At 42.5% G+C, this 27235-nt stretch overlaps 1 pseudogene; it reads left to right on the top strand.

The window, feature by feature from the left end:
* Positions 1-15686: 15686 nt before the first annotated feature.
* LOC135206544 (lysoplasmalogenase TMEM86A-like) overlaps positions 15687-27235 on the top strand; it is a 153668-nt pseudogene continuing 142119 nt past the window's right edge.

Consider the following 27235-nt stretch of genomic DNA (forward strand, 5'->3'; position numbering starts at 1 on the left):
AACGGCCTACGTGATCTGTAGCGTGTCTCATTCGATTGTGTGTTCGTATGAAACTATGTCATCTGATAGTATGTTCATATGTTCGAACTACTGTCTGTTCCTTCATAACTTGTAACAGAGATGGTAGACAAGGAGAACAGAGTTAGCTATCGTCATTAGAAGACCTGTACCTCTTTACCTAAGCTTTATCATGTAGAGGAATAGGATTAGCCATCATCATTGGCAGAAGCGATCAAGCTATCGTCATAGAAGACTTGTACGATCATACCTGATCTTCATCATGTAAAACTTCAGAAGAATATACTATTTTTATACCTTGTGTTTTCTACAAGAACCTCACCGAACCATGAGTTTAACACATCGTCGTAAAGATAATACCGACTTCGTAAGTGATCCACAAAACCCCAGACACTCCATTGAAGATAGAAGTGCAATACCAACCGACTTAGCGTATAGATTATCACTAGTCTAACATTACCTCATAGGGCGCCTTATCATACAAGGCACAAGCCATAATAATTGGTGGCCAGCGGACCAGAAGAACTCTACAACGTCCTACGAAGAAAAAACAGAATAATAAATCATGAAGTCAACGACGACGAAAGCAGCAGATTCTTCAAGCAACCTAGTATCATCATTAGTGAGCGACTTCAGAAAACAACAAGATTCGTCAAGCAACTTAGTATCATCGTTAGTGAATAACTTCAAGAAACAAAACCGACGTGTCCTTTTCCTACGGCAACGGAAGCTTCGTCTCTCATTAGAATCATTCAAGAAAACATCGTTAGTGAGCGTTTCCGGCACTGCAAGAAACAAACCGAACGCGTCTGCAGCATCGGATTTTCAAGGGCTCGAATCATCGAAACAACGGGCACGGGGGAAACTGAAGCCAAACCAGGTCATCCGCTAAATAGAGAAGGAGGACCAAGGCCGTGTGTCGTTATCGGAACACCGTGACTTCCCACAAAAGCAAGCTAAGTACAATTTTTTATTCATTTTGGAGTAACTTTGAGTGTTTCCTTTACAGGTCGAATTTCGTTATTCCTGTGGCTGAAGTTACGAGACATTCTTAATCTTACTTTTTTACAGAAATTATCTACATCATTGAGATTTCGCTACTGCGAGTTTTTATCTTTGAGTGTCTGTTTCCAGAAGTTCTACTGAAATATCATAATCATATACTATGTTAATTTTTATCATTTTGGGTGATTATTAATCCCTTACGTAACAAATCATATTAAACAGTGAATATGCGTTTACGCAGTGGACGTCTGTATTTATACAGATGCATGGATAGGGTCGTTAAGCACCGTAGTGATTAGAAAACACACAAAAAACAAGTGGAACACCCGTACAAATCTATATAAATTAGAGGTAACACTATTTCGGGTCATGACAATAAATGCTCCTTTGCAAAGTCCCGATCGCAGTTTTAGCCTTGAGTTTTTTGAGTTATATAAAATATCGAACCTCAATGACTCAACTCAACTTTAAAAATATGGCTGGATTGCAAGGAATAACATGTCTGTAAAAAACTTTCATCAGGCTAAATGCGCTGACCAGGATCCCTCACTATTTCAAATTTTAGCAAAGAATGAAGTACAAACAGTTAATATTGTATGCAGTAGTGATAACTTGTCTTATTAGTAATCGCTCAGTTCCTAATAGTTCGTCATTCATTGCTTTATACGTAACCAGCAACATAATGCTAAAAACACACAATACGTTGCCGATGGTAATAAAGAGAAGGATCCTAATTATTACAAAAAGAAATAGAAACAGTAGCCCGTTCAGAATCAAACAAGCAAACTCGGTGACTGTGTCACCTAGTCAAGCGGTCAAGGTTAGTTAAATCTGCCGAGTTTTCAAAGCGAAGCAAATTCCACACAATAAGCGACTCTAGCAGAGTGGGGAAAAGCGATGTTGGTTCATACATACCGATATCTTTTTGAACTAAAAAGGATTTTTCCTATGCATCACACGACAGTATCAAGTAATCAGAGCAGGTTCTAGTAATTTTAATACATTAAGTTATAATAAATACTGGTGGATTAAGCCCGACTGTACGTGCCGTAAAAATTAGAATATCTTATTTATTCCTTTAGTACAATTAATTACCAGTATTTACGGACTCACCGTCTGTTGTTCGAACTTCCCTAATGAGAAGTCCGGATAAGCGAGCGTTTACAGATACCTCTATAGTTATAAAAAACGTTGATCTGTATGTAGTGTAATTGTAAGATCCATCTAGGGGTATACAAAATATTATCTTACATCCTGCAAAATAAGGCTGTTTATCAAAGGAAAATCCTATAAACCTTCAAACATATTAAAATCCGTTTGAACAAAAATGAGACAGTTAATCAAATAATAACTTATATAAAGGAACTATACATTTGTCTCATAAATCGTAACATTGTTCAAATGACCCAACAGAATTCTCCCACAACCACAGTCGCACTTTGCACGCAAAATCTCGAGAAGCATGCACCCTCGAATGTCTTAGTGCGTGTAAAAAAGACTTTGCTGGGAAATGAAATTTTAATCCTTCCCGACACTCTGAAATATAACGATTTCCGCGAACAAAGCCCTAAAAGTATACATATCGTGGATACGGAAGTTATAAATATCGCATTTTTTATTGTTGTTTGCTAATTTTTAATCACGCCCAACCAGTCGTGGATGAATCTCTCTGATAATCTATCTAAAGTAATATCCGTAAAGTCATTCAAGCAGAGGTGATTCAGCAGAAATTTTTTTTTATCTTTTACCTGAATACCAGGAAGTTTCTCCACTGGCGAGTGATCTCTGGAAAAAACGGATGTAATTTAACACAAAATACGGTCTAAGGACAAACATAAAGCTATATACGTACCTTCGTGTAGACTCTCATGAAATTTCAAAATAGAGATAAATGACGAAGTTGAAAAAAGTTAGTAATAGGAGTCATTAGGAAATCAAATAAGCCCATATAATTTTTCCCTCAAATGTCATGCCATAAAAGATCGGACTTGGCGTATCTGCGTAGATTTCTGACGCTTAAACAAGGAAACGACTCCCGATAGTTTCCAGTGCCATGTACCGACGACATCTTATCTCTGTTAGGTTAGAATAAATTTTTTTTTTTTTCACCAACTTGGACTTACTTAAAGGCTTTTACCTGATACCATTACCTAAGTGATTGTACCTCATATACCGTTTTCAGCACACTCAGGGGACATTATCAATTTTTACATATGCCTCTGGCTTACGTTGCGCCCCAATTACAATATAGTGTTTGGAGACTTTTAGGGGATAACCTACATGCCTATATGGATGATCTTGTAATCTTTTCTAATACCTTAGAAGTACATTCACATAAAGTAGAGCTAGTGCTACAGAGACAAAGACAAATAATCTCAGAGTAAAATATCTACATGTGAGTTTTTAAAAAACCAAACATGTTTATCTAGGTTTTATGTGTCTGGTCAAGGTCTTAAAAGTAGTCCATGGTAAGGTGTCGGCTATTCATAACTTTCCGGTACTTATTAACGTAAAAGGGGGATACAGCACTTTTGCGCTGTAGTGGGTATTACAATCGTATGTAAATATGTAACTCTTCAATCATGACAGCTCCTTTAACAGATCTTACGAAGAAGAGCGTAGATTTATTATGGTCTGAAAAGCATCACAGGCGTTCGATATCTTAAAAGCGGAATAATGCAGCTTACCTAACTTAAAAATCCCTGATTTAAATAAGGAATTTTTTTTTATTGCAACAGACGCCTCAGACCAAGGGGTAAGAGGGGTATTACTTCAGTCATATGATAAATAGTTCTTCCCTATAGCTTTTTATTCACGTAAACTAAAGCCCTCTGAAAGTAAATATGCAGTAATAGGCAAGGAAGGGCTAGGTATCTTTAACACTAGTACATTTTAAGTTCATAATCTATGGCTATCCTGATAAAGTCCTTACTGAACATGAGTCCTTTTCCGAGTTTTTCAAAGGCTTTAATCACAGTCCAAAAGGAACTCGGTGACAAATGATCATTCAGGTCTTTGGAGCCAAGTTAAGATATCTACCTGGGAAAGCAATTATCATAGCTGACGCATTATCCCGCAATCCCGCACCATACAGCAAAGAACCATTAATTGGACTAAAAGATATAGAAACATCCGTGCTATTGTTAAAAACCGTATCTAAACAAGAAAATTCCTTAACCCAAGAGATCGCGAGCATTGAATATCTGGGTTGGAGCGCAGAACTGTTACAAACTGAACAAAGCAAGAGTCAACAGACATAACCCAAACAATAAACACTTCGAACGGAAACAGAATCAGCAGCAATAAACACCAAACAATAAACACTTCGAAACGGAAACAGGGTCAGTGGCTAGGCAAAAACAATAAACACTTCGAGCAGAAACCCTAAAGCAAAAGTACATTTAAAGTATGTGTATCAAAATAATGTAATCAAATGTAATATTATATGTAGGTCTGTGACGAGGAAAACCCGAAGAACACAGCAGATGACTAACGACCAGGTAGTAGTAATAATCTTTCTCATACCAATCGTCATAAACTGGTTGCATTCCGTCATCCAGGGTTCCCTCCTTTTTCACAGAAAGCCAAATCACTGTTTTCTGGCCTACAATGCTTACAGATATAAAAAGCACATAACTAATTGTAACACGTGTCATGAAAACAAGGGATACACTAAGACACCTGTCAGTTAGGGGCCTATCCTGTGCCAAATCAATCCTTGAAAGAATATACGTAGAATTATTAACAGAATTACGAGTCTGACAGAGGGAATAAACACTTCTTAGTGTTAATAGTTCCTTGACACGTTATATAGAATTAATAGCACTAAAAACAAACACCGCAATTGAGTGCGTTACGAATATTTATGAGTGCTAAATCAGTAAATATGGAATTCAACACATAATAATCTGTGACTCGGGTGGTGTAAATCAATAATAATCTCCTTAACACGTTGTGTGAATTCCTTTCCATTAAGAAAACCAATAATATATTTGATCACCCAGAGTCAATCGGTTTGGTAGAATAACGGATAATTAAATAGGAAGTGTCAATGTCTTACGAGTTACAAACTCGTGATGTTGGATCCGAACTGATTATAGCGGTTCTAGCGGTTTTAAATACCTTTTATCATATATATCTTGTATCTATAGAATTGATGCCGCAAGTAGCCTTATACGTACGTCGCTAGAACACTTTTCCACATATTAAAGCCAACATTAATTTATCAAATATATATATAAAAAAAAATATATAAATAAAAATAATATAAATATAAAAAAATAAAATAAATATGGATACAAGTGGAGTCAATATAATACACTCCGTAAGAAGTCGGAAGGGTTACAAATTATAATAAAAAAGGAAATCACGATAATATAAACAATAAGCAAAACGTAACCATTAAAATATCCAAATATATATGCGTAAAGATTTGAACTCTAACTTAACGCTTTAGTAATGACAAATAAGCTAAAAGTTCAAACACATATCAAAACCTACTGACATATTGTCTGTCCCGGTGGATTTATATTCGTAGTCAATGAAAAAAAAAAAAGAAATTAAATAAATAAATAAATAAAATTAAAATAAATAAATAAAATAAATAAAATAAATAAAAGATAAATAAAATAAAAGAGATTTTAAAGTCAGGAAGTCTAGAAGTGAAAATGTTATCTATGGAATAATCCTATATGAATCTTATACAGGGCTAATAATATATATAGAATTTGTATGGAAACCTTTTTCATATAGTTTGAATAAGGAATATTTATTTAACATAATGCCAACATAAAACTAATATATTGTTCAATTTTGGTACTGTTTTTTTTTCAGACATTCCTTTCGTGTGGGTTGAGTATTAAAAGATAATAAATTTATCCTAAAGTCGTATTTATTGCAGCAAGTAACGTAACTCTTAGCTGGCTGAGAGCAATCTCCTGCCAAGTGACGACGTCATCATTGCCGTATCAGCATTTGTTCCTTTTAACCTCAATAATCTGCTTACACAGGCTTCATCTGTGTGTCGTCTCTGCTTGCAAAAGCAGATTGACTGGAGAAAGGAATGCTTAGTTCATGAACTTCACATGTGGTTCATAGGTCACATGACAGGGCCACATAACATATTCTTATCCGTGTGTGTAATGCAATTAGTTAAGGACTTGTAATCATTTTAAAATTAATGAACAATATAAGCAAATAGAATTTCTATAACAACAAAATGAATTAATTTTTTTTTTTCTGAACCTCATAGACATTTAGAAGTATCAAGATATGTATATATGAAATATTTACTTGCAACATTAGCCTATTACAATTCAAGTAAAACATTCATGGGAAAATGTCACATTTTCTTGAAAAACCCAAAGTTTATATAGAAATTAGTTACATAGTGGGTTTTTCGTTGCATCTCCTACCTATTAATAATGTTTTAATAGTTAACCTCAGAAGATGCGCACGAGAAAATTGAATATGAAACTTTTGTTAGGGCACATAGACTCATGATTAATCTTCTCTTTGACTCTTATGTTGCCTGGCATTCTTACAATTAGCTCCGTTTTCCACTTCTTTGTCTAGTAACTTACTACCAGTAATATCGAATTTTCTTTGAGATTCGTAATGATATCTATTTATTTTTTATAATTATGGATATTTTTACAAGTCATCATAGACCTGGATAGGTTCACTCATTGTTAATGCCATGGATAAAAAAGTTTGTACAGCGGACTCTTTTGAATTCCGAAATATCAGCGAATTCATGTGGGTTAAGTCTGGTCTAAATGGCTCTCTCCCCTCCCCTGTATTTGGATGTCGTCTGAATTTACTTTGCCCTTGTGACAAGTATAATTTCACTTGCAGGCTGATTAATGGAACCTGGTTACAGTATCCTGCAGTACGAGAGTTTCACATCGCAACTTCAAAAAATCGTTCGTCGCAGCGGACGACTACAGTCAGGTAACAACCGCCTACAATGTGAAAGGAATTTCATGGACTTCTTCGACCGACACCGTATCTCGTCGTTAATCTCGTTTTAATGCGGAATGCTCCAGCGGCTGTCGGGAATTCGACTACAAAAAGGGACATACTTCCGACAATTACGACCCGAAGGATATTCAACTCTACTTTGCTGGCGAAGGACTCGTGCTGGGATGATCTATTCATCGCGAACGTAATCGTGTAGCTTAGGATGCAGAGAATAAGTATGAGCGCAAAATAGAACGTTGGACCCGCCCAGGCAAATTTTCCCCTTGTTTTAACCATTGAAAAAGGCCGTTTCAATTGGCTAAAGGTGGTTGTCTGGAACTGTGTAATGGACGAAAAGTTGTTCGAAAGCTAGTTAAAAGTGAAGTAGTATAACCTCGGTCATGTATCCTATATATATAAAGTATCATGTATCCTTATATATAATTGATCGTTTTATAAATAACAGAATCGAAAATATATTTTTTGCGTGTACGCACTAGGAATCTATATATAAATGATCATAAATAACGGAATCGAAATATATCTTTGCGTGTACGCAATAGGAATCTATTTAAAGTGCACATATATTAATCATAATTATATGAATCCATATACATATGTATAAACAAATCAGGTAGCCTATAATCAATCTGTTACCTTATATCTTACCATTATCTGCAGTTATTTATGAGTTAATATATGAATTAATGAATCAGATATATAACATTTAGCATAAAAATCAACGAATCAATCAGCATAAACATTAATAACTTTATCAATTCATATATGAAATTTTTTATCAGTTAAAATATGATTTTTATCATGTTAATCTTCATTCTATGCAATTATCAGAGTACATTAGTATTTTCTGTAGCATAAGTATCTTAAAGAGATGAAGTGAAAAACTGTATCATTATATATCATGTGATCACTATTATTTACCAATATCATTGTTTATATTTTATTACTTGAATCAATTCATGTACACCATGAATTTTTATTTACTTATATATATATATATATTCACATAGTGTCTGTATCACACTCCTATAAGTCAAATGCAAGTCAAGTTTGAGTAATATTCAGTAGTTGGTTTTGGTAGCTGACCGAGCTAATGTAAGTGTTTACATAATAAAAATATGGAATGTTAGTCCATATATATAAAAGTCTAAAACTAAAGAGGTCAACCAGATTGCTTGCAGGAATGTGATCAGACTAGAGACGCTAAAGATGACGTATACAATAAGTATGTAAGCTAAGATAACATGCCGTCACCTGTAGTCATTCAATTGTTTATAAACATTAGTCCAAGCTCCCTGCTTGAGACAACTACCCCGACCTATTATTCAAACGGCCTACGTGATCTGTAGCGTGTCTCATTCGATTGTGTGTTCGTATGAAACTATGTCATCTGATAGTATGTTCATATGTTCGAACTACTGTCTGTTCCTTCATAACTTGTAACAGAGATGGTAGACAAGGAGAACAGAGTTAGCTATCGTCATTAGAAGACCTGTACCTCTTTACCTAAGCTTTATCATGTAGAGGAATAGGATTAGCCATCATCATTGGCAGAAGCGATCAAGCTATCGTCATAGAAGACTTGTACAATCATACCTGATCTTCATCATGTAAAACTTCAGAAGAATATACTATTTTTATACCTTGTGTTTTCTACAAGAACCTCACCGAACCATGAGTTTAACACATCGTCGTAAAGATAATACCGACTTCGTAAGTGATCTACAAAACCCCAGACACTCCATTGAAGATGGAAGTGCAATACCAACCGACTTAGCGTATAGATTATCGCTAGTCTAACATTACCTCATAGGGCGCCTTATCATACAAGGCACAAGCCCTAATACTTGCAGTTGCTTCAGGACAGGGATTGACTTCTTGAGTTTTGCCACACCCTAGGGATTGTGATAAATCAAGCAAAGTCAGACCTCATACCCAAGCAGAGGATAAAGTACCAGGGCATGTTGATCGATACAGTAGCAGCAAAAGTCTTCCCCGCATACTCTCGCAGCAGAAAGTTCAAGAAAGTTGCGCTGCTGTTTCTGTCCAGACAGAAACAACCAGCACGGCAATGGCAAGTCTTAGTTGGCCACCTGTTGTCCCTTGAGAAGTTGGTTCCCCATGGGCATCTCCACTTACATTCCCTACGGTGGAAATTGAGGGAGCACTGGTCCCGGTCCTGAGATCCGCAATCCTTCCTCATTCCTCTATCAGAGGAAGTAAGGAGGGATTTGGAATGGTGGTTGGATGACAGAGACCTCTTAATAGGAATAACTTTGAGTACTCCCCCTCCCGACATGCTCCTGTACTCAGCTGCATCGACCGAGTAATGGGATGCACACCTCGAGAAACTACGGACCTCAGGGTTGTCGGACTAACATGACAGATACCTCCACATCAGTGTCCTGGAACTTGAGGCGACCTTCCTGGCTCTTCAGAAATTCCAGGACAGAATGGTAGACCACTACATGGTGCTTATGACCAACAACACTATTACAGTGGCATACATCAACAAAAAGGGGGCGCTCACTTCTTCACAGCTCCACAGGTTGGCAATGGAGGTGCACGAGTAGGCAATTGCTCACTCAGTGGAACTGTCGGCCAGCTACATTCCAGGCAAGAGGAATGTTGTGGCAGACAAACTCATCTGCCAAAATCAGGTGATAGGAATGGAGTGGTCCCTACACTAGGATGTAGCTGAGAGGTTGTTCTTCCTAATGTAAAGAACCAAGGGTTTGTATATCATGTAGGATCAAATCACAAATTTAAAAAGAAAATTGTATTTTCCTAACTACAAACCTGAGGTCCTTTACACGTTAGGCCCACCACATGCCACCCCTCATCCTGCTATTCTTGGGCCAAAAGCAAAATGAGGGGGGGAACCCTCCTACCTGGACGGTAGTTTAACTACCGAACTACCTTGCTATAAAAGTCTAGCAGCCACTTTCAGCTTTTGGTGAAGGTAACTCCTAAAGTAAAGGATCTCAGGTTTGTATAATTAGGAAAAATACAATTTACTTTTAAAAACTGTGATTTCTTGGAGTTCAGGTTTTAATTGCATCGGAAGATTCGAGATCATCCTAACACAGCTTAGAATTGGCTATGCTCACTTCATCTATAGTTATATTTTAGAGGGAGCCAATGCCCCAGTTTGTGCTCACTGTGATGGTCAGTCATCTACTGACATGCTGGTGCACTGACCTAGATTTAATTGCCTTATGGCAAAGTACTTAATAGGTGGGAAGACTATTTTAGAAATTTTAAATGATGGTATTGAGGTAGATAACTTTATGGGTTATCTGAAAGAATCTGGTTATTTTAATGAGATGTGATTTTAGTAATTAAGTAAAGATTTTAGTCATTTCTATTATATATAAAGTATATATTTTCAGTTATAAATTATTTATTTTTTATTGGTTTTATCTATCATCCTTCTTCAATGTTTATGTTCATATTAAACACTGGTATCATTCACATATTCATAATTTATCATACTAATTGTGGTGAAAAAGTAAGTGCACTATTTTTCCATGACTGAATTCTGCCTGGTCCCCTACGTAAGTGTAGGAGGGCCCTCATACACTCTCAGTTGCATCGTTATTCACTTCTTCCATACCGCTTTCATTCAAACTCACACTATCTCCCTTGCTACTGTCCTCCCAAATCCCATCAACTATCTCATTTACCCATTCTCGGTATATACCGAGTGGCAGCAGGGACATGATGGTTCTCAATCTGATTGCATTATTCTCATATAAATTATTAATTCATAGATTTTGAGGCCCGTCGAATACAAACTTGTTTACTGATTTGTCTCAATTTTAACTTATGAAAAAGAAGTTCTTATAGTAAATTTCAGTTATATGATAAATGACTAGCTCTGAAGAGCATGACCCACTTCTTGCCCCTCGGACCATCCTTCATTCGAGAGATCCCCGGAAAGGCAGACACAAGTTGGTGAGCTCCGGCTCAGGTGAGTTATTTTTGTATTTCCACAAGGCAATTGTGAGTGATATGATTAGAGTAAATCCTTGCCGTCGTTGGCATAATGTTTCAGCTATTGTTTTTTGTGATAGTGGTGCTATTCAGGATCGTGATTGAATTCATTTTTTTTGTAAGATAGCAAATTTTTTTAATGTCCTAGAAGGTTCTCGGGCCATGCGACCACGTGTTACTTTGTGTTATCATAAGGGCAATATGGCCCCTTTCTTTCATTTGTATATGCCTTTATATTAGTAGTCATGTGAGTAGGAACTTTATTTTTTTAGTAAAACTGTTAAAATCATAGACATCTGTAATTCAGTTGTACTTGTGCATGGGCTGGGTACTTTCCTATCAGCCAACTCCATCAGGCACGTACTAGAGAACTAGTTGCAGATTAATTTGTGACACTAATCTATATATTTCATTTTCATTAGGGCACTGAATAATCCTGATGGGTTCTGGCACTTGGTCCTCAAGACCTAAATTTCATATTCAGTCACTTAACAGACAAGCAGGTAATAGCTTAAAATGCAGAAGAATTCTTTTTCATCTATTTGACGTCATCAGGACTATCACACATTTCCCAATCCCTACTTGTAGCTATCTGAAAATCATAGTGAAACTGCCTCTATGGCAGAATCACAAACTAAAAAACCAAACGCAAGCAAGACCTCCCCACATTTACATTAACCACTCCTGGCTTACAAATTTCCCCCAGCCACACTTTCCCCTTTATGTTACCTTAATTACTAACAGGACACTTGGTTCAGCAAAGTAAAAAAATCTCAAACACATTTACTCACCAGGAAACTTGACACAATCAGGACAAGAAGCTGTGCTTTCAGTGTAATATGGCCATCGAAAAACAATTCCACCGCTACTAGTGAACAAAACATCAAACAACAAACCACTATCATCAACTCCCACTGAACACTAAAAAACAAAAACAAAACAAACAAGCACCAAGACCATACAGAGCACGATAAATCACTAACACAAACAAACACCAAACAATCACCAAGGTTTTAGAACAATCTACAACATCAAACACCACAAATTACTCACAACTCGACGACCATATGAACTTAGCACAGCGAACTCAATTACTCAAAATCCAAACTTATCTGAGAAACACAGACGACTCTACTGACTGACAACCTCTCACTCTGAAAGCCTTCTTTGACTGACTGCTCCTCACTCCAAATGCCTTCGCTGACTGACTGCTTCTCAATGAGCCAACACACCCGCCAAACAAGCAGTTCACTTGGCAACTACCCATTCATCATTCACACCCTTTCTCTTTCTATCTCTCTCTCTCTCACAAGCGACCCTTGAGAACGTTGTCAAATGCAACCACTACATATTTCCTCCACATTTCCTCCCCTGTTACATTTGACAACATCTCCTCACATACTCACAACATCCACACTTATCGCCCTCCTTAAAACCAAGGGATGTTCGGATACTGGGCCCTCTGGATCTTGTTCAAGGCCCCTCATACACTCTCTGTTTCATCGTTATTCACTTCTTCCATACCACTTTCATTCAAACTCACACTATCTCCCTCGCTACTGTCCTCCCAAATCCCATCAACCCATTCTAACTCTTGCCCAAATATCTCCTGTATCTCTGTCACCAAATCACTCACCTCATCTACATTCCTGACAAACTCCTGAAGAGACTCATTCTTACTGCTGATCACTTTCCTACTACTTGGTTCCCCTCCTGTCGAAATCTCGCTTAACTCTGTCAACTCAAACCCACACACACACTGTAAGTCTCATCCATTCCCTCCTCAGGCTTATCTGTATTGCACGCTCTATCAACCATCTCTACCCTAACACTAACCCCCCCTATCATGCATTACTCGCCTTTCCCTTTCATTCCCTTTTCTTACCTTCTTCTGCTTTCTTCCATACTCTCGCAGTCATTGTTAAAGAAACACAGTCAATCACAAGCATTTCAAATGGTTCTTTCATCTGCAGTTGCACTAGTATTACAGGCGGAGTCACATGCCCACTCTGATACTTTCCCCTCTGGCTTTCTTCACATGTAACGGCCACATCCACACAAATCTTACTTAACCCAGGTGCAAATAATCTCTCTCATGCATTCCCATAACTTATTCTTCCCCATATGCCTAAACCGATCATGGACAACAGACACATACTCACGGCTGAGTCACTGGGAAACACCGGCACATACACTCCCTTATCATGCATTCCTCCCTGGTGCAAAAAATAAACTACATTTTTGCACACTACAGACCGTTTTGCAAAGCTCTTGTATACCTCCAACTCACATGGCTAATCTACCACCCACACTCCTCCAAAAATGCATTCTCGCAACTTACTTATCTCCAGGCACCTATCTGGCCTTTCCTCAATCTCTTCCTCGCTCAACAAATCATTCTCGCTTCTAGCAACAGCAGTCATACCCACAAAGTTTGCCACAAACACACTGCTATACTGAGTCCTTGCTATCTTATTACCCCCCTTTCTAAGAACCCCATTCTCTATGTCTACACTCACAACATGCATCCTCAAAAAAATCTATCCCTATTAAAAATCAAGCTGGCATATCATCTTCCCATCACTAAAACACTTCCCTAACCTAACCCATGTATTCTTATACTTATACCGACCTTGCTGTCCTAAACGTCCTATTACAACCACCACTCAATCCCTGTTTGGGCGCCAATAATTATGTGGCAGAATCAGAAGCTAAAAAAACAAAAGCAAGCAAGACCTCCCCTCATTTACATTAACCACTCCTGGCTTACAAACTTTCCCCAACCACACTTCCCCCTTTACATTACTTTAATTACTAACAGGAAACTTGGTTCAGCAAGGCAAAAATCACAATCTCAAACACATTTTCTCACCAGGAAACTTGACACAATCAGGACGAGAAGCTGTGCTTTCAGCATTATATGGCCATCGAAAAACAACTTTACCACTGCTAGTGAAGAAAACATCAAACAACAAACCACTGAACACTAAAAAAAAAAAACGACCATACAAAGCATGATAAATCATTAACACAAACAATCACCATGACTATACAACAATCTACATCAGATACCACAAATTACTCACAACTCAACAACCATACGAACTCAAGCATAATGAACTCAATTACTCAAAAACCAAACTTATGTGAAAAACACGGACGACTCTACTGACTGACCACCCCTCACGCTGAAATCCTTCTTTGACTGACTGCTCCTCACTCCGAAATTCCGAATGCCTTCACTGACTGACTGCTTCTCAGAGACAACACACCAGCCAAACAAGCAGTTCACTTGCAACTACCCATTCATCATTCACACCCTTTCTCTCTCTCTCTCTCTCTCTCTCTCTCTCTCTCTCTCTCTCTCTCTCTCTCTCACACACACACACACACACACACAAGCGACCCTTGAGAACATTGCCAAATGCAACCACTACACTATCAGTGACCCTCAAAACCTGTAAAAGGTGGTATTACTCAATTATATACAGCACTTTTCCCGGTCACTTGGGACCCTGGGGAGATGGCGCCTGTAGAAAGAGGGGTTGTGGGGAGGGGGGATAAAAAATAATTAGGACTCCTCTGGATTTGCGTTTTGTGGGTCTTAAAGGTCTTGAATCAAGTGCAAACTAAATATAGGCAATCATTCCCCAAGGGACAACGAGACCGTTTCACTAGAAAGGAAGACTCAACAAATTACGTCCTGTCATTATTGGCCTTGTACGACAGGAGAAAGGAAGGGCAGTGTCTCATCTTTGCTAGATCATGTTTCTGGTTTCGACCTGTGCATTTTTAGACCTGTTGCTCGAAGATGGAAACTATAGGCGGATCCAAAGTGATGCAGTTATATATCTGAAAAACTATCTTGAAAACAGAACGTATTATATACAAATAGGTAAACATTTTACGAGAATATAGACCCACAAAAATGTAATGTCACGCTGAAGAAATGTGGAGCGGCCTTGTGGCCTTCGCTGTTGACGAACTACTTACGAGACTTTAAGTAATGTAGAAAATAAGCTACAGTGAGAAAACTGAGTGGGATCTTGGGTAATATTATGATATGGAAGGAAACAGCAGCCCTAACCTAAAAGAAAGAGCTCGAGGGTCACAGTCAGAAAGAGTTTACCTAATCTTGGATTTAGACTGTAATTATCTGTCTCTTGAGTTATCGATCAAATAAATAATAGGTGAAATTATCAACAGTTTTACATAATCTTGGATTTAGACTGTAACCTGTCTCTTGAGTTATCGATCAAATAAATAAAAGGTGAAATTATCAGAATATCACGTGAGGAACTTTGTATTTTAAAAGAAAAACTTGGACAAACGCAGTGAAATGTTCGCTGTTTTTGGTAGGTAAAATGATTATAATTCGATCTGTTATAGTTTTCAAAATTACTGAGGAAAGAAACTGCAAATTATTATTTTGAAATGATATTACTGTTACTTATAGGATGATAATTATTTATATATATATATAAAAAACCAAAGTCATAAGCTATACCTATATAGAGGATGTGTGCTTTTATGTTTCAAGCAATTTCGTGTAGAAATCAAGACCATTTATTTTTAAGGACTCGCAAACAAAATTAATTATAACTTTACCGTAAGGAATTGTGTCGAGAGCGAATTCTTCGACGAATAAGTCGAAATTTAAAGCAACAAAGTGAAGTGCTGAGAAATAGTCTAAATACGCATTTCGTCCACAGGCTGCACAAAAAGCAAAACTTCGCCACCCCTAGATGAAAATGTACGCCCACCTTTTTTCAGACAGTTAAAGACTTAATAGACATTAGGGGAAATGTGAGCCAGTCGTATCTTAAATTCGAAAAAAAACTCCATCAAATGTCGCAGACGTTTCACATATGATCTGAGTCGCAAAATCGCCAATCGGCAACGTTGGACTTGATGACGATGTAAACAGTGAAAAGAGTGCCAGTGTCGTAACTTTCCTCGAGGTGTTATCTGTGTTCTACTTGTGTTTCATCGCGGAAATTAAGAAATGGCCACTCCAAAACAAGTGGTGAGTCACTTAAAAGGGTATTGCTATATTAATGTTAGTTTAGCATCATTATTTTGCCTGGATATGATAATAGAAGAAGTCTGATTGGGTAATTCCCTGACTGGAGAGGAAATGGACCTCCTTACTATTGGAGCAAATCAGATGCTCTCTCTCTCTTACTCGTGAAATTCTGGCAGAGCTTTGAAAGCCTCAATGTTTTATTCAGCTTTGATGTAATATATAGTTCAAAACTGAATTAAATCAGGGCTTACGAAGCCAGTGGTTGGACACATTAATTAGAGGCCTTGGTTACCACTACTACGTACTAGCTAGGTACTACCTATACCCAGTACTACCTACTAACCTAGCTACTACCTACGTAGTACCGAGCTGGGTATCTTAATTTGATAATCTTAGACTTGGTAGGGTACTACGTAGGTTATATACCTATACATAGTATTGCGTTGTTCTTTGGGATAGGCTTATGTTAGGCTATAGCCTAGTACCTAGGTAGTAGGTAGCTTAGGTTATGGCTAGTCTATTGTACCTAGGCATATCTTACTAGGCTAGACTTGAGCCTACCTATAGTATTGCATGACTTAGCTACTCTGTTTTTTTTCCATCTGTCCATCCGCCTGTGGTGTTTTTGTATGGCAACACTGCGGCCCGGGCTTTAGATAGGTAGGTAGTGCCTAGGTATAGTAGTTACATTCAGCTTACATTCAGCGATTATAATAGGTAATATCCTATTTCGAATATTAATGGTGTATGGTAAAAAACCGCATGGTACAGGGGTGGACCATGTATGATCAATGTGTACAACCCCAAGAAAAGTACATTATAACGCGTCCTGACATCAGAGATGGGCATCAGACGCGACTTCTTGTTGGTGAGAAACGGAGCTAAAGGCCTCTACTCCGGTGTCAGGAGACGCGTTATAATATACTTTTCTTGGGGTTGTACACATTGATCGTACATGGTCCACCCCCGTACCATGCGGTTTTTTACCCTAATTCGCATACAGTAAATTATTAAAACACTTTTCAGTTGCAAATGTACACCCAGATATCCTTTTATTTACCTAAAACTTATAAATAGCGTAACTATCCAAAGCCCGGGACGCAGTGTTACCATACAAAAACATCACAGGCGGATGGACAGATGAAAAAAAACAGAGTATAGCTACCTAGTAGTCGATTCACATAAGGTAGATTCTTGTGCCTACTACCTAGATGTTTGGGTAATTCTAAGCTGTCATTCCGCGGTAAAGTAGACTATGGCAGTTGACGTTTTCCAACGTTATTTTACTTACTGAACAAGAATTTAAAGTAATATTTATTCGGACGACTGTAATTAACCCCCAAGGGCCAGTACTAAACACGGCGAAATACATTGGACGCCCCAATCCCTAGTGGATGTTGCATTTACGGTTACGTTTCTTGCAGGGCAATTCTAAAGAATGGTTTCGCACAGACTGCAAGGAACGTAACCGCGGATACGACATCCACTAGGGATTGGGGCGTCCAATGTATTTCGCCGTGTTTAGTACTGGCCCCTGGGGTTTAATTACAATCGTCCGAATAAATATTACTTTAAATTCTTGTTCAGTACGTAAAATAACGTTAGAAAACGTCAACTGCCATAGTCTACTTTACTGCGGAATGACGGCTTAGAATTACCGACGTTTGTTTGGCGGCCTCTGATTGGCTGGTACCACGAGGTAGGCCGCTCACTCAGTGTGTCATATTTTTGTTTGTAGCTTAGAAAACTAGCAATAGTATGTTTATATTTCTTCAATTTTCTCACGATTTGCAAACGATAGGAAAGTTTTGGGTTGCTCTAGGGTACTTATCCGCGGCGGCCTAGACTATGGCAGTTGCGGTTTTTCTATGCAGTTTTACCTACTGAACAAGAATTTTAAGTAATATTTATTCGGACGACTGTAGTTAACCCCCCAGGGGCCAGTAATAAACACTGCAAAATACATTGGATGGCCCCCAATCCCTAGTGGATGTCGTATCAGCGGTTACGTTCCTTGCAGTTCGTGCAGACTGCTTCTGTAGAAATACCAAATTTTGGTCATACCTTAGGATTTGGTATTAAATGTACAACTAAATGATCTTTGTTCCGACACGGCATACAAACCTTCGGTCCTTTTACAATAGGAAGGTACTAGCGGCAGCTGGATAGGTCGTAAGCTTTCGAACAAGGGGTTCGGTAGTTAACTGCTTGTCCGACAGGCGCGCGCGCGCGACTGGGAGGTAAACAAATCACTTTTGCTTTCGGCCTGCTGGCGTGTGGACGTGTATCATCGCTCTCTGCCCGCTTCATCGTCGTTTGCTTTCGCATGATTGTGTTTTTATTTTCTAATTATCTAGTGAAACTGAATTGTAAGTACAATCATTTCATTGAATTCAATTGTGAATTAAAGGATCTTGGTGTCACCACGCCCTCCGATTACCCGAGTGCCGGGACTGAAGGGCGTAAGTGCGGGAATTCATTTTCCCAGAAATGATCCTCGTATGGTGTATGCTCGGTGCCGAGGGCGGGAGCGCTCGCTCCGAGCGTAGATTGGGTTGGAAAGGTGTAGATGAAAATCGTAAGTAAGTGCTCTTTTCATTTATATTTTTTTGACCTGTATGCCCGTTGCCGAACGAATGCGCTCGGCACGGAAACTTATTCAGTATGGAAGTGGAATCGCTAGTACAGTATTCTTTTTCATTTTCATATATTATTTTGATTGTAGCAATACTCATGTTGGTTCAGTTTCCGAGCTCCCGGAAATTGATCCTTCCCCCTTTTTTATTTTGAATGAAGTGAAATCGCAAGTGCAGTTCTTTTTCATTTTCATTTTTTATTGAGATTGCATTGTTTACTGGGATCAATGTTTCCGCTATTCCCGGGAATTGATCCTTCCCCTTTTTATTTGTATGAAGTGAATCGCAAGCGCAGTAGTCTTTTCATTTTCATATATTTGTTGATTGCATCAATTCATTATGGATCAAGGTTTCTAGAAACCTTGATCCATAAAGGTAAGGAATGAATCCTTTCACCCTTGCGCTCGGTACCGAGGGCGCAAATGCGCTCGATCCGAGCCCTTATTCATTGTGAAGTGAATCGTTTTGCAAGATGCATTTTCATTTTATTCCTTATTATTGATTGCATCAATATGTATTTGGTTCAAGTTCCGCTCAGTCAGGGAATTGATCCTTATGCCCTTGCATTCGGGCCGATGGCACGATTGCTCTCGGGCTCTGATATTGTTGTTGGGTACATGGTACTGTGCGGGGGTGGGGAACAGAAGAACCCCCCCCCCCCCCGCTCAGTTCCCACAGATGGCTCTTCCCCTTGGGGGGGGGAGGTTATCGGCGTTCTTCTCCTCGCCCGCGATCCGTCGAGCGCGGGGGGAGGGCGCTCGGTGCCCGATGTACAATTATATTAGGGGTCTTCCACTCGTTCGGAGAGGGCTCACCCCCCCGCGCGAGGGGACTTTCCCCCCACTAATCGCTACTACTGTTAATTTCCGCAGGGTTGCTACTGACCACGAGGGTGGACCTTGGTGAGGTATTGGGCGTCCTTCCATTTGCAGGGCGTGCTAGTGTCCAGGGGCTCGCGGTTCTCGTCTGGGCCTACTGCGGTCACCCATGGAGTGGTGACCACGCAACCAGGTGACGACGTCCCTCCTCACCTGGTTGGTACTCGCCTCACGTGGTAACAGTCTTGCCTACAGCCGCTGTGAAGTGCCGTTCGCCGTAACGAGAGGGGGGCGTGCCGCCGCCGCTCGTGGTTGCCGCGCTGCAGCGACCACACTTCCGCTGCCCTAGAGCGCGCCCCTGGACCTGCCGCCGGTACCAGGATGTTGCTGGCTGCTGCTCCACTTCCTGTGTTTCCGGTGTCTGCCTGCCGTACCTGCGATTCTGCTACTGTCCATGCGCTGTCAGCAGTGCTGCGCTGGCTGTCCCTGCCGTTGCTGCGCTGGCTGTCCCTGCCGTTGCTGCCGCTGGCTGTCCCTGCGATGGCTGTGCTGGCTGTGCCTGCTGTTCCTGAGATGCCCATACCTTGCTGATGTTCGTCCCCATGTTCGTGGTGGGGTACTACCCCAGACTTTGGTCTGTCTGTACAGGTGCGTCCGGGCCCTGTGGCTTCGGCTACAGCAGCCCCGGCACCGCCCTGGAGGATAGCAGATCTTACGTCTGTCCTGAGGAAGCTGACGAAGAAGAGGAGGAAGGTGTCGTCGTCGTCGTCTTCATCTTCTTCCATCGTCGTCGGGGGGCTGCCGCCTCTTCCCCCTTCGACTTCTAAAGGCTTCACAGCCGAGGAAGAAGAAGGTTGCCTCCTCCCTCTCCTAAGAAGTCTCCCTCGGGAGCTTCTCGGGACCCGTCTCACCTCGGTGGGACGGGAGGGTTCCTTCCGCTGGTCCTCCTGCTCCTTCGGGAAGCGGGGGGGGGGGGGGGGGGCCCGTCTCTGCTTCCGGCTAACACCAGGTACTTTCCTCGCCTGGTGTCAGTGGTTTCTGCCACTGCATCAGGGTCCGTCTCGGCCTCTCGTTCGCGGGAGGTACCGAGTGTACGGTCGCCTACCAGCGACCGTGCAGCCAGGGAACCAGACCTCTGAGTCCGCTCAGCGTCAGGTTCACGGCACGGGGCGGAAGACTGGTGACAGCCGCTCACGCGAACTCTCACCAGACCAGCTCTCGCTCTCGCGGCGAACAGCTGGCTACCCGGGGACGTGACGGTCCACGACCGGCCACGGGCTGAGGCTGGGAAGAGGTCCTCCGTTCGCCGGTGCCAGCCACGGCTGGAACCAGCGAGTGACGTGCCGTGAGGACAAGCACCGGTCTCACTGTGACAGTGGAGCCTGCAGGTCGCCTGACCGTCGCTCACAGAGAGCGATCGGGTACGGCAACCAGCACCAGCTCTTCTGACACTCGAGATCGGGGCCGCTGGTGCTCAGTCCAGCCGTTCTCCACAGCGAGACGGTTCGACCAGGCCTGCAGCTCGATCGCCACCGCGGGGTTGACGATCGCCTGCAGCCCTCCAAGCCTGCTGGTTCTGCCAGCGAGCGAGGAGGGAGCGTCAGGTCTGCCTCTCCCGTACCTTCAATCCTCCTCGGGTTACACCGGGAGGAGCGAGGTATTGAGGAGTGATCGTGAGGGGTGCGCCCCTCATGATCCCACCACGACGCCCTATGTGCCAGCACGGTTCTTGGACCGGCCAGGACGTATGCGCAAGTCGGATGGGGAAGAACCGAGAGGGCTGTCCGCTGTTCCCCCTTCTTAGGAGGAAGGTTCTCGGAATATGCTCTTGTTCGAAGGGCTTAAACGGTCCCCACTCTGCAAGATGCTGTGACTTCCGAGATCCAGAGGAACTTTGCCGAGGTTACGGCGCTGATTCGTCAGCACAATGACCTCGGGGAAGGATCGCCGCTCCCACCAGCAGAGCCACGTCTCGGCTCGAGTCGTTTTGGGGCCCGAGAGGAACCCAAATCGAGGCGGGGGTCTGCCGCGATCGGAGCTTGCCGACTGTGTTGAACGGGTAGTCTCTCGTCTCCGGACAAGAAGGCTCTCTCAGTTCTGGACGGTCGAACAACAAGCTACTTCATCTCCTCTACTGCGACAGAGGCGTTTCTACGTGTCTTCGGACACCGTATTTAAATACCCCTTCGGGTCTCCTGAGGTTTCGACCTCGACGAGGACTTGAATGAGTCGGAGCGGTATCGGCTCTCTCCTGTCAGGTGCGATCAGCCCCACACAGACGACGTTCACAGGTGTGGCGGCAGACCCTTACCTACAGTGAGAGTTCGTAACCCTCCTCGGGAAAAACGTTTTTTCTTTTCCTGACGATACGTTTTCCCAGAACTCTGAGAGGCCATCGCCGCAAAGCGATGGCTGCTACTACTCTTCTCCAACTGCTAGTTCCACTGGGAAGGCGAGCGAGTATCCATTTCCTCCCCCATTCCCTCTCTCCTTACGGCAACGAGGTCCAACAGCAGGCGTACGTTCCAGGGGCATCGAAGAGGACGTAGCCATTGAGACAGGAGATCAAGACCATGCTGAAGCAAGAGAAGCTGTAGAAATCTTGGCACGGATCAGTCACCGGGCTTTTACAGGCCGACTCTTCCTGGTGGAAAAGTTTACGAGAGGCTGGCGCCCGGTGATAGATCTCTCTCCCCTGAACCGGTTTGGTTCGCCAGACCCGGTTCACGATGGAGACGGCACGCGCCAGTGCTCGGGCTTTCTATCAGGGAGAACGATTACATGCTTTCAGTGGACTTGAAGGATGCGTATTTACAAATACCCATTCATCAGTCCTCCAGAAAGTACCTCCGCTTCATCCTCGACGGACGGTGTACCAGCTCAGGCCACGTTGCTTCGGTCTCAACCGCCCCACAGGTGTTCACGCGAGTGTTCACCCTGGTGTCTGCTTGGGCCCATTCGCACGGGATACGTCTGATGGGGTATCTCGACGATTGGTTAGTCCTGGCGAGCTACCGCTCGCAGTTGCTACAGGACAGGGATCGACTGCTCGAGTTCTGTCGCGATCTGGGGATCGTTCTGAACTTCGAAAAATCCGATCTCGAGCACAAGCAGAGGATGGAGAAGTACCTGGGTATGCTGATCGACACGGTAGCAGAGCGAGTCCCTTCCCCGCAGACTCGCGGATCAGCAGACTCAGGGAGGCAGCCAAACCAGTTCCTGTTCTCGGCGGAGGAACAGGGTTAGCTCAGCGATTGGCAAGTCGTGATCGGACACCTGTCGTCACTCGGGAAGCCAGTCCCTAACGGGCGTCTTCACCTGCGGTCCTCTTTCAGGGAGACCTGAAGGAGAGTTGGTCACAGGCGACGGATCCCCCAAGCTTTCCATTGTTTCACGGACACAGGGAGGTGAGGGCAGGACCTAGCCGGGTGACTGGGAACGACAGAACCCCTTAGAGGGAGTGCCTCTGCGCATTCTCCCCCCGGGGACATGCAGCGCTCTCAGACGCATCGACCGAGGGATGGGGCGCACACCTGGAAGAGTTGCGTACTTCAGGGAGTGTGGTACGAGAACGACAAGCACCTTCACATCAATGTACTGAAACTCAAGGCAGCGTTCCTCGCTCTCCAAGAGTTCCAGGACCGCTTGATGGGACACTCAGTGGTGTTGATGTACGTCAACACCACGGTGGTGGCTTACGTCAACAAAACAGGGGGGGCCTAGTGTCTCTCCCGTTGTATCAGTTGACTCGGCAGGTGCACGAGTGGGCCGAGGCGCACTCAATAAAGCTGTCGGCACGCTACATTCCAGGGAAGGAATGTAGTAGCAGACACGCTCAGCCGTCGGGATCAGGTGATAGGGACCGAATGGTCTCTACACCAGGACGTGGCGGAAAGGCTCTTCGACCTGTGGCGGCGACCAGTCGAGGATCTGTTCGCCATCCGGCACAACAGGAAGCTCCAGGTGTTCTTCTCGGCCGTGCCGGATCCATGGGCAGCTGCAGAGGACGCTCTTCAACAACCGTGGGACAACCTCTTCGCCTATGCCTTTCCCCGTTCAGCCTGATTCGCAAGGTGATCAGTCGAGCACTGGTCATCCCGAATCTCAGGATGATCCTGATGGCTCCCAAAATGGCCACAGGCCATTTGGTATCCGGACCTGCTGGCTCTTCTCGCCAAGAGAAACCGAGAGAAATTCCCCATTGGCACAACCTTTCTCGCCCAGCCACACGTTCGAGCGGTACACCGAGCAGTCCAGTCCCCCTACGTCTTTCACGGCTGGCTGTTATCCACCATCTCTTGCAAACGAGAAGCTTTTTTTGTAGCGCAGCAACAGAGATGGCTGGAAACGTCCGTCAGTCCTCTGCAGCTGTGTACCAGGGGAAGTCGGCCGTCTTCTGTGGTTGGTGTCGTAGACGGGGCCTATCTCCTCTCAGAGCCACTCTTCAGCAGGTAGCGGTTTTCCTCGTTTTTCTTCGCCGAGGAAGCTCCTCTAAGTTTCCCACAGTCAAAGGATACAGAGCCGCCTTGACGCTCGTCCTGAAACTGACGGGATTGGACATCTCGAACTCGTTCGAGATCCCCTTGCTTAAGAGCAGCCTCCAAAGGTCTTGCCAACCCAGGAACTCACAAGACCCTCTTCTTGCTGGACCTGGCATCGGCGAAGAGAGTACGGGAACTTCATGCAGATTATGATGTGGATGAGATGCTGCTTTGTCCTGGGAGTACGCTACGGCGCTATCTGAAGAGAACTCGACACCTCGGGCCTGAGTGTCGACGCCTCTTCGTTAGCAACGGGGTCACCAAGAAAGAAGTATCAAGAACACTCTTTCGTCCCCTTGGCTGCGTGAGGTCTTCAGGAGGGCGTATGAGGCTGATGGTAGTGACGACATCCGTACGTCCCGTCCGAGAGCTCACGAAGTCAGAAGTATTGGCCCCTCGTTGGCGTTTCGTAAGAACTTCTCCGTGGCGCAGGTATGGAAGGTAGGGGTCTGGTACAACCAGACCACCGGCACCTTCCTTATACCTCTTGGATATTGCTCATAGGTCCTTGGATCGGTTTCCTTAGGACCCGTGGTGGCTGCTCAACACGTCGTCTAGCTAACCCAGACCTAGCAGGCTGAACAGCATCGAGTCCCTGGTGTGACTGTATGAATAGATAGTGAATGAGAAAGTGACTGGCTTCTCTTTCTATCTTTTTCTACCCCTCTACCTGTGGGTAGAGGGATACGGTCATCACCCTGCTGGATAAGGACGAGATGCCGGTGAGCTATATGACAGAGCCCCATCCTATCCCTTTCACTAGGGATAGGAGCAGAATATCCACCACTTCCTTCTACAAGGGGGGGAAGTGGATGCCTACAAGAGTCAAAACCATGACTTTATCTTTGCTCCTGTACAGGAACAAGTTCTTACATTGCTGGTACGAGAGATACGCTTGCCTCTCTCTTAGTACTCGGTCCAGAGGTCTGACCATTGATCCTGCGGTGCACACCCCGATCAATCGGACAGAGGCTTGGATCCCTCCCTCGCTCTTACGACCAGGAGGCTTCCAAGGTTGGGCGAACACCAGTCTGTTCACAAAAGACTCAGATTCCACCCACCAAGAAGTGAGTATTCCTATTGTAAAAGGACCGAAGGTTTGTATGCCGTGTCGGAACAAATGACAATTTGTCCAAAATTGCATTTTTCCTAACTATAACAAACCTAGAGGTCCTTTTACACCATAGCCCCACCTCATGCCACCCCTCACTCTGCAGTTTTTGCTTGGACCAAAAGCAAAAGTGATTTGTTTACCTCCCAGTCGCGCGCGCGCGCCTGTCGGACAAGCAGTTAACTAACCGAACCCTTGTTCGAAGCTACGACCTATCCAGCTGCGCTAGTACCTTCCTATTGTAAACAGGGACCTCAGGTTTTGTTTATAGTTAGGAAAAATGCAATTTTGGACAAATTGTCATTTTCCTGAAATCAATAAGATAAAACACAAAGGATATACGAGTAAAAGTGAAGAGAGAAACATTTCACTCTTTATACCTGTTTTTATTTATCATTGGGTTTCGCATAATTTATGTGATCAAGAGAAAATAAAATCTTGTGTTTTTAAACAATAAAATCACCTTGAATACGCTGGTGCTTTCAGATTTTAGATGCATGTAATGTAAAGAGGAAATGAAGAATATGTCTGAAAATGTTGCATCCATACTTGACTCAGTCTGAAAGGAAGTTAATCTTTCTTAATTCTTTGTTGTTTATTTCTTCACTGAGATTATCATTTTATATCACTCAAAAAAGTTTCTGATATCTCTTTCGTTTGAAAATATATTCATAAAATAAAATTAGAAACAATATTCAGAAACAACCTGACTAAAAGCTTAGGCTGAGTTAAAGAGTGCGAAGTCTGTCCACAGAGTTCAACTTCTTTGCTGGACTGAATTCCCCGCGGCCCGCCTAGATCTGAGCTAATGATTCCAGATGCATCCATCTGATTATTATTATTTTTTCCTTTATCAGATATGTCCAGACATAGTTATATGATATTGAATTGAAAATGTTCGGCAGTCATAATCGGAATTCTGTATATTTAATTACAGAATATGTAATGATATAACAAGCAAAATATTGTCGAAACTGCAACCCATATATGCTAATTGGCAGCTCAAATCTCTTGTTGATTCAAACACGCAACGGCGCCTTGCAGCTCCCATTCTCTCTGCAATACCGTCAAACTTGAATCATTTACGGATGCAACATAATTAGACATATTCTTCATTTTCTCTTCACATATTACACGCATTTAAAATCTGAAAGTACCAGCGTATTCAGGGTGTATTTGGTGTATGAAAACACAAGTTTTTTTTATCTTGATGGCGTTAATAATGCAAAATCCAATGATAAGTAAAAATAGGTATAAAGAATTAAATGCTTCCCTCTTCACTTTTACTCATTGTAACTCCTTTATGTTTTATCTTATTGATTTCAGGAACAGAGGACTTAGTGCACAATTAATACCAAATCCTATGGTATGACCTGATCTTTCCTATCTTGAGCAAAGCGTGAGGTAATTGAAGAAATATAAACATTTTGCTAGTTTTCTAAGCCACAGACGAAAATAATGACACACTGAGCGAGCAGCCTACCTCTCTTTACCATCCAATCAGAGGCCGCCAAACAAACGTCTCATAGGCACAAGAATCTATTTTAAATGAATCGACTATAGGTACCTAGCTATACTACTATAGCTTTAGTAAGCTAGTGTAATTTTCACCTATTAATGTACCACACAGGACTAGGCTAGGTTAGTACACCATGGTAATTCTACAGAAGAGGCTCATATGAAGATGTGTATTAAAAAAACAATGGAATAAAAATTGTTCACATTACTTAGGTAATATCTGCATGAGCATTGAAACTCCCTAAACCATCCAACAAGATTAATTCAACATCAATCGGTGCTTTGGGGCAGTACTGGTAAACCAGGGTTTAAGGGTGCTTCAGTGGGGACCTTAGTGGTAAACCAGGGTTTAATTAAGGGTGCTTCAGTGGGGACCTTAGTGGTAAAGCAGGGTTTTAGACTTGTTCCTAGACAATATGCAAACCCTCGGTCCTCTACATCAGGAATTACTATCAGCGTGGGCTGGAATTATGGCTGTTAAATTCTTGAACAAGGTTGTTAGGCAGTAACTACCATCTGGTAGGCGGGTAGGCCCGCCTGCCGGGATGTAAACACTCTACTTTGCTTTCGGCCGTCTTCCGATG

Source organism: Macrobrachium nipponense, chromosome 31 (assembly GCF_015104395.2).
Source record: "Macrobrachium nipponense isolate FS-2020 chromosome 31, ASM1510439v2, whole genome shotgun sequence".
Classification (NCBI taxonomy): Eukaryota; Metazoa; Arthropoda; class Malacostraca; order Decapoda; family Palaemonidae; genus Macrobrachium; species Macrobrachium nipponense.